The sequence below is a fragment of the Macaca mulatta genome, chromosome 11, assembly GCF_049350105.2.
Source record: "Macaca mulatta isolate MMU2019108-1 chromosome 11, T2T-MMU8v2.0, whole genome shotgun sequence".
Classification (NCBI taxonomy): Eukaryota; Metazoa; Chordata; class Mammalia; order Primates; family Cercopithecidae; genus Macaca; species Macaca mulatta.
Window position 1 is genome coordinate 99,750,361 of NC_133416.1, and position 9,828 is coordinate 99,760,188.

Sequence of the window (9,828 nt, forward strand, 5' to 3'; positions counted from 1 at the left end):
AACCCAGACATAAAAGAGAAAGAGCAGAGAAAGACCAGTTCTCTTGTGAAATATTTGCCATTTAATATCTTTTTATCTTGGGGCAAGTCAACTTATTTTCTTATAAATAAGCAGTAACTAGACACAGATATTTAGGAGGAGACATGGACCTTAGATGTTCTGTGGTACAATTTTCCTTTCACATAGTGGAAAACCAGGACCAGAGGGCGGATGAAGATGCCAAGATCAGGTACTGCCAATTGTTTTGACTACCTCTAGGGAGATCTTCTCATGACTCACACATTGCCTCTCTTGAGAGTGAGTAAAGAGTTGCCCACCCAAATTCTTGAAATAAAGTCAGTTATAAATGCCTATAGTAGCTACCTTCATTTCTATTATTTAGAAAATGATCATTGGAACTTGTTTTCAGAAGACACAGGCTGAGAGGGAAGGGATGTATTTTTTCACATGTCAAGGAACCAGGGGTAATATAACATTCACATTCTAGAGAAAGGTCAAATAATAAATTGCCATAAAATACAAACTCCTCATGAGCTATTTTGAAATCTTGGCTTCTTGTCAAAAAACTAAAGGCAGAGGACAGTAAAATCCATAACTATGTGCTTTTTGTGTAGGTGTGTTGGATTGAATGTACATATGATTGGATCATAGAGATGATCAAAGAAGTATATACTATTCCTCAACAGAAAAGAACAAAAAATGAAATTGACATTTGTTGACATTTCCTTGGCCTTAGGAGTGTTTGTAAATGGCAGAGTTAGGATTTGAACCCAGTTTCAGCTGAGTTCAAAGCCCAGGTTATTTCCCAATAAGCCAAAGAAATTTCCAATGCCAACCTATTCCTGGCATCTTCATCAGCAAGAGTGATTATAGTTTCCACAGACAGAAATTGTGTACAGAGTTCGGGGAAAGAACAGTAGCTCCAACATGCTTAGCATCAAGGCTGTGACTGCATGAACTATTCCAGGCAAATTAGTCATCACACGTTATTGAAAAGAGAAGGTATCTTTTAGCAGACTAAAATCTGCATGCATCTTCATCACTCCTTAATGTAGACAGACAAAACTGATTGGCTAGACTAATAATTAAGATCAGACTTTGTTTTGGAACATAAATGTCTATTAAGACAAGAGAGAAGACAAGATTTCCTGAAGATAGACTATGAATAGTCAAGAGGGAGGTCGAGTAAGAGGGAATTCCCCTTAACATGGTAGATCAAATACTTAAATTTTAATGACACATTAGATGAAATATAAGAAATTTTCATGTTATGAGAGTAATAAAAAGAACTCATTCTTTTAAAAAGCAGCAATCCAATATTTATACACATTCTTCTATCTTATAGAGTGACTGAATTCCAAGTGTTCTTGTTCATGTCTCCTTCTCTGAGAAAGGGCACGAGCTTCCACAAACACATCCACTGGGAGTCCAGAAGTGGAGAGTATCGTGTTTTCACTGTTCAAGGTCACATAGTGGTTCCTGGCCCAAACAAGTAGAAGCTTTCTAAAATTAAAGGCAACTATCCACAAAGGTTCCTTCATCTGCTGTCTCCTAGTCCACTGGCAGGACTTGGCAGGGAAAGCGCTCTTCTTGATAGAGATATTGGAGCTCCAACCTATCTCTCCATCTTCTCCCATACCTCTCCTCCATACAGGGTTGTCAGGCCAGTAATCCCTACTGGCCATTTAGAAGGTGACATTTATCAATTATGATTAAGTGAGTTAGGAGGCTTACTCAACTCCGCAGAATCTCAGTGTCCTCATCTGTGAAGCTGGAAATAATAAAGCCTATTTCATAAACCTAATTCTGCATATTATATAAAGCACTTAGCACATGCTATGACCCCCAAGATACAGATTCACAGAGCAGATGGAGCACTGCTGTGTCTCATGATACTCAAGCCTGAATATCAAGCTTGACTCCCATTCTGCTGATTCCCATCCCCCTGCCCCTCACCCGACTACTAGGACACCTTGACTTTCAGGCTCTGGACTCTGGCCCTGAAGGGAAAGCTGAGACTTGTCCTTGTGTTTCTATCTTATGTAGGTAGAAGCTGATCTGCATTAGGGCTGCTTGTTCCCTTCTCCCCATCTCAAGCTCCAGAATCTCTTCTTGTGTTAATCTTTCTACCAAAGTTCTTGCTGAGGTCAGATTTCATAGTCCTGTTTTTTCAGCACCCGTTCTTAATTATTTCAAACTTTTGCAAGTTCTCTTACAGGCCATATTTTATTTGTTTCCTCAGAAACTCCTCTTAGTCTACATCCTTTATCTCCAGACACCTGGGATCCACATTGATTCTTTTATTTTCCACAATTTCTAACCCTGAACAGCTGCATGAACGTAAGCGAGCTTCTAAACATAGATGGGTGGGTGGTTGGAATGTGTACGTGTTATTCATTCATTCAGTAATACATTTATTATTTATAAACTACTTATTAAACACTTCTTAGTGCTTGGAATTTTTTTAAAAAATCTCAGATGATACGCATATCAATACAAAATAATTTCAGTCCTCAATAAACTTAATCTTGGGGAGGATAAACACAAAACTTATAATACAATATGTTGCAAGATTTACAATAAAGCAGTGGTTCTCAGCATTGGCTGAATAACAGAACTACCTGGGTATATTATATAGTGATGCTTTACTCCAACCCAGACCAATGAAACCAAAATCCTTGTGAGTAGCACCTGGGCATTGCTGTGTTTTGATAGCTTTCCAGGTGATTCCATTCTGCAGGGAGGTTTGAGAATCCTTTGGATAGAGGGAAGTATGGGCTGCCTTGGGACCACAATTAAGAGGTCCCTACTCTGACTGACAAGATGTTAAAGGCTGCAAACGGAAGATGACACCTGAGCTAAGTCTTTTTTTTTTTTTTTTTTTTTTTTTTTTTGAGACAGATTCTCCCTCTGTCACCCAGGCTGAAGTGCAGTGGCACAATCTTGGCTCACTGCAACCTCCGCCTCCTGGGTTCAAGCAATTCTCCTGCCTCAGCTGCCCCAGTAACTGGGATTACACGCACCCGCCACCGTGCTTGGCTAATTTTTTGTATTTTTAGTAGAGATGGGGTTTCACCATGTTGGCCAGGCTGGTCTCAAACTCCGGACCTCAAGTAGTCTACCCACCTTGGCCTCCCAAAGTGTTGGGATTACAGGAGTGAGCCACCGCACTCGGCCCTGAGCGAGGTCTTAACAAATGAGTTGCCCAAATGAAGATGTGGGAAAACCATTTCAAGGGCAGAGGAACAAACCATTTCAAAGGAAGAATGGACAGGCTAAAGCATTTAGCCTGTCTCTGGCAGGCAAAAGGAGAGTCATTGAAGGATTGTTAGCAAGGAAATAATATGGTATTATGTACATCTGAAGTACCAAGACATCAGTTGGGGAGCAAATTTTACTTTCACTGCAGCTTGCCCCATCAGAACTATATCCCTTTAATAAGACCTTTAAAACTGTTGGCACCTCCCTGGCTTCAAATATTACAAACAGGAAACTCTACCCATGAGCTAACCTTCACCCCATCCTTTCCTGAAACAAAGAACATCTGTTCTCCCACTTGGATGTGCCTGGAGTAAAGAGGGGCCCCTCAGTATTCTCAGCTGACTACAGAGAAATGATTGGCGTCACATAGATTAGTCATACATACATGCAGATGATGACATAGTCAAATGCATTGAGACATTTTAGTTTCAAAAAGTAAGTGTTTTGTCTTTGATACAGTGCTGTCACCCTTGGCCAGGGAAACCCAGGGATCATAGCTGCTACAGATAAATTATAATTTATTCCTTGGAAGAGGGCCCAAACTCCAAAGAAATTAAGAAGTAATAACACTTAAAATGCTCTTTCTCCAATTTTCAGTATGCAAATCTATTTACACATCAACCAAGTCTTTGGGACAGGTTAGTTATTGTTTGTGGTGGTAGTGGTTGTGTTGTTTATGTTTGGGTTTTGTGTTTTTCTTTAATTCTGATATACATTATCAATTTAATGACAACTTTGCAGGATAAAAAAAGGAGGAGGAGAAAGAAGGGGAGGAAGAGAAAGGGGAGGAGGAGAAGAAGGGGAAAAAGAGAAAAAATTATTAAATTTAATTTATGTTCAAATTGTGAAACAATCTGATTTCAAAAACGTTAAAATCTATGTGTGGGGGTCAAAGTGGGAAAGGTATGCTGTATAATAAAAAAAAAGTCCCCGGGAGGAAAATGAAGTATTTTTAGAGGTACTAGGAATTCAATAGTCAATGGGATCCAAAGCTGTATTTTTAGACAGAGAAATCTGAGGTCCAGGTAGATTGAGAGATTTGCTTCAAATTCTCGAGGGAATTACTTAGTAGCAAAGCTGGAATCAGAAACCTCATTTCTCAGCCTCAAGTTTGGTTTGCTTTCCATGACATCCTAGAATATTCCAACTAATATCCTAGAAGAAAAAAAGCATCTCATCCTTTCTACTCATATTTCTGGCTGAGGGAACTATTCAAAGAGATAGAAGTATGTGAATAAATAAAAAATATATGTCACAGCTGAGTACCTCTTAGCAAAGAAATAAGCAAAGGACTATGGTGCCTCAGTTCTCAACACTCTCTTTTGTTCATTTATTTAGTGGCTGTTATCTTGAGTAGGTGATTCTTGCAAATCAAATTGCATTTTGGTGTGTCAAAGTGACTTGTTTTACTTGTTTGTTGGTTCCTAAAGCTAATTATTATTTTTAACACCTTTGGATATTCTAAATCAGGCTAACGAGACGAAAATGGGATTTCTCATGGGTTTATTAGTCATCACCACCATCTCACATGTGTGTATATGTTTAATGCTTTCAAAGTGTCAATCAATGATTATACTTGAGCCTAATACAAATATCATAAAGCAGCTTTTTCCTTAGCATTCTTCCTAGAAAATAGGTATTTCATTGGCAGCGTCATGGTGAAAGATGTGGTGTCAGACAACAAAGTTACTTGCCAGCTGTGCAAGCTTAAGTTACCCAGTTCTTTTCTGCCTAAGTTGCCTCCTCTGTAATATGGACTGATAGAATTAGGGGATCTCACATGCCTGTGTTTAGAATTAAGTGGGATAATTTATGTAAAGTGCTTAGCAAGTCACCTGGCCTATCATAGCTAGTCATTATTGTTAGCTAGAACATTTATCCGTTCACAAATCATGCATTTATTGCCTATAATAACTAAACTTGAAGAATGCTTATTATGTACCACGTACCATTCGAAGCGCATCACAAGTAGTAACTCATTTCATTTTTATGATGACTCTTTGAGGTAAGAACTATTATTACCATCTCTAGTTTACAGATGAGGAAATTGAGGCACAGAGACATAAAGTCACTTGTTCAAAGCCTTGCAGCTGGGAAACAGTAGAGTTGGGACTCAAACTCAGAAAGCCTGGCTATAGGCTCTGGTCTACTGTCTTCGGGGTTGGGCCACGTGCTAAGCGTTGGGGCAACAGCAATGAGGCCCACAGGGTTCCTGCCCTCAAGGAGATCACTATAAATCAGCCCAGGGAGACGATCCCTAAAAGAGAGTACATCCTTTGCAAAATGACAGCACAGATGCACGAGTTCTGAACTCTTCCTCAGAGCTTGGGGAAGTTGTTTAGCCCTGCTTTCTGCCCTCTCTATGGGTCACACACATACTCCGAGTGAAGAATGATGGAGTTACCCATCTTCTGGCTCCTTCCTGTGACACTGGCTACCCTATGCTAAAAACCAGGCCCCAGATTCCACATCCCTGAATATCTTATTACAGCTTCTGTCATTTTCATGATAACCTTTCTAATGTTCTAAATTTCCTTTTTGTGGGTTGTCAGGCAAATTCATTCTTGGCACTCAGTAAGAACTCCTTGTTCAAAATGCCACACATTACAGAGCCAATGATTCTTAACACATTTTTTTTTTTTTTTTAGTGCATCTAACTTATAAGCTGCAGTGCTAGAAACAAATTCACACTCCTTTTACACTACAGTGCCATCTTTCCCAAGGGTGGGGCCTGCGTTTCTTCACCATCCAGTTTCTCATACATAGATTATGATTTCTGCTTTTGCCAAACAGGACATTGTTTAACCAAGTCCTTATGGGAGGAAGCACAGCCCAGTGAGCAGAACAATGATTTGAAAGTCCTGGGTTCTATTTTCAGCTCCTCTGTTGACTAGCTGTGCATTCAGCCCTAGGAAGGTCAAAAGCAGAATGGCCTTGCATTGACGACTTTCTCTGCATGTACAGGTCTAGATGGAAAACAAATCAGGCATCTGGCTCTCAGCCTTGAGGAGCTGGTCTTTGGAGAATACATGTGTAGTCACACTTTGTTTTCGTTTTTAAAGCAAAAGAACAAAACAAACTCTCTAGGGGGAGAATGGGCTGGTAGAGAATGGAAGAGAGAAACATAATAACCTTTTAAACAATCCAGGAGTTAAGAGATTGCTTGAGTCATTCAGATCAAAGAAGGCTCTTTGGCACAAGTTGGAGTCTCCGGCATTTGAAAATGGAAGAGGCAAAGAGGAGGAAGCCTTGACAGACTTTTTCAAACTGGGATGATAGCAGATACTCAGAACTCTGCCTGTAGGGACCAGGCTGGGAACTCAGGCAGGTTAAGGTCTGTGGGGAAACTGGAAAGCCCAGGCCACCTGTGAAGTGGTCTGCTGCTAGTGATACCAGATGCTTCTCTCTGGTAACCAGAAGGAAGTTACTCTTGACAGAACAGCCGAATTTTCAAGAGAAACTGAACATTTAGATTTTTGTATTAGAACTCCCGATTTTTTTATACGGTGAAATCTAATCATCGTTTTTAAACTTTTAAAGGGGCACTGAGCAGGCAAGAACAAACATATAACCTAAGTAATGTACTCCCTATGTCTCTTCTATATGTAGTTAGGGTGTGGTTCCTTAAGGGTTTTAACTGTATGTTCTGTGAATGAATAGAGGCTAGATTCCAGACAAAAGTGATTAGCAGTGACTCAACTTCAGCTGCACTTTGGAATACCTGGGTGTTACCTGGGACTACAGCCTGAGCACTGGCATTTTATAAACGCTTCTCAAGTGATTCTAACATGCGACCCTGATTAAGAACCACTATGTTAGGGTATTGCGAGAAAGTTTAAGCATTACAGAAAGTTGGGTTTTAACTTGGTAAGATACACAGGTAATCTCTGAACATGGATCAGAGAGTTGACATTCAATATAAATGGCATTTTCTTTTCATTTTTTAGACTCTTTTGAGAGTCCCAGTTAAAAACTCTCTAGCATCGTTGCTGATGGCCTTAATATCTTTGGACTCATTAGGAATCAGCTAACAACAGACACCCATTGGCAAAACAAGGGTATAGTTGTAGAGGTCAAACACAATGAAAGCCAAAGGACAAGTGCAATCCCTAAGCACAGGAAAGTATTTACAGGGAAAATTAACTTTTTTTCTGATGGCCATGAAGCAAAGTGGACAGTAGAGCAAAAGAAGCCTATTACAAGAGCAATTCAATCTTTGTCCACATTCTAATGGCTGTAAAACTCACCATGAAGCTAGTAAATGGTGCACAAAACTAATACTTTCAGTTTTTTCTTCCTTATTTCACAGGTCTTATGCACTATAAATAACATGACTAAGTCTCAGCGGTTGTATCCATGGCTAGTTCTTATTTCAGCTTTGGTTCCTCTTGCTATTTACTACGTTTCTCATAAAAGATGTTAGTGTGGATTGAGTATATGAAATCATGTACAATAGAATGTTAAATGCGGCATTCCCTCTTATCTAGGTATATCAGAAGAGGCCCAATACACTTGGTGCCAAGGAAACTCACCTTCTAAAACCAGATGGTAGCTTGCCTATAAAAGGACACACTAAGAGGTTCTACCCAAGTTATCACATTGGCAACCTCCAGCTTATCAAGAGGGACTTTAAAGAACTTGGCCTGGGGATCTTTCTGGAGGGCGTTGTCAATTTAGGAAGCATCTTCATCTTCATGCCTCACCTTTCCAGATACATCTGTTTCTTCCTTAATGCAAACAAAATGAGGGACACTTTGATGGGACCACTTGGAGAGCTTGATATGTGTCCTCTGAATTTTAACAGATAGATATCATTGAGGTCTGACTCATACCTGAAAACACTATAACTAGAACTGCTCTTTTTTTAAAAAAAAATGTCTGAAACAGAGCTATGTGGAGGCTAAGCAGGACTTCCAAAATTTGAAGCAAATAAGGACCCTGTTCAAAGAAGGCAGACTGAGGCATCTTGAAAGAAATTGCCTGGCAGGGTGTCACGACTCCATTAGGGGGAACGCACCATTTGAAGCCAAGAGACTAAAGAAGTCATGGATGGCTAGCTTGAGAAGGCATAACTGGAGTCAGGGGAACAGTTACTGAGAGAGATGTCCTGCAATGTAGAGAAAAAGAGGGAACATCCCCAAACTCAACACAATGCTCTATGAAACACACATCAGTTGGGATGTTCCCTGTACTCAGAGGATCACAATGACAGATTATAAGAGCACCAGTCAAGTTAGAACTTCTTATTCCATCTTATGACCTTGGAGAGGCTCCCCCTGCTCCCCCACACTCCTCTATACTCTTCCTCTTGCTTCCCCACAGCCTCTATACCTTGAGAAGCAGTCTCTTGCCCTGTTCCCTCTGTGAATTGTTATTTCAATTATTTCAAATTTCTCACTGCATTCTCTGTCCAGTCGGTGTGAGTCCTGGGTGTCTGGGAATCTCATATATGATTTCTTGTGGTCAGAATGCAAAAATATAGGCAAAATCATAAGATAGTAGTTGAATTTATATAATTATTTGGATTATTGAAATACATCTATAGAAAGTATTTTATTGTTTTGAATACTCTGTCTTTGGAGAGGCCAGAAATCACAGACAGGAAAGGAAGAGGAGATAGAGAAGGGAGAAGATTGGGGAACAAACCCGGCCTCTTCTCCTACTCCTGGATTTCCAATCTGATAACAGAGTTGTGAGAAAAGACAGAGCTTAAGTTCACACGGATTAGACTTTCGACTAGACTTTTTACTACCTTGGAAAAAAGCTTTTTAAAAAAATTTATTACCTGTTGGTAATCAGAAAAGCCAATAGAGAACTACTCAGAGTTTTATTAGTTAGAGGAACCTAGGGACTGAGGGTGAGTAGTCAAAATGTCAGGTTTGGAAGGGCAGAAGCAAAATTTTAAAAATGCTTTCTAATTGCAACCTATCAAGTCCAGTTGATACAATAACACAAAATAAACCAATTTAATTTGAACACATAAAATGTTTTCATGATGTGGATTCAATTTAACAAGGGCACAACATGATACCACCGTCGTCTTTCAAAATTCTCATCTTTAGGATTCAGCTTTGGTACCTTAAAGATACACTGGGTCACAGCAGCATTTCTGCAGGAAGCTAATAGGTATTCCTTACAAACAGTTCCATGATCAAAGATAGTGGTGGCAAACTTGTTCACTCAAGAATTAAATAGGGGCCAGCCATGGTGGCTCATGCCTATAAACCCAGAACTTTGGGAGGATGAGGCAGGAGGATCACTCTGGAGCCCCAGAGTTGGAAACCAGCCTAGACAATATAGCAAGACCTTGTCTCTAAAAAAGAAATAGCTGAAAGTGGTGGCATGTGCCTGTAGTCCCAGTTACTTGGGAGGCTGAGGTGTAAGGATCACTGGAGTCCAGGAATTTACAGTTGCTGTGAACTATGAAGGCTCTGCTGCACTCCAGCATGGGTGACAAAGCAAGACGCTATCTTAAAAAATAAAACAAATAAAGAAATAAATAGGGATTTTTTTTTTTTTAATTGTAGACCTTCTCAGAACCTTTTAATGTGTGTTGTAAGGGAACAA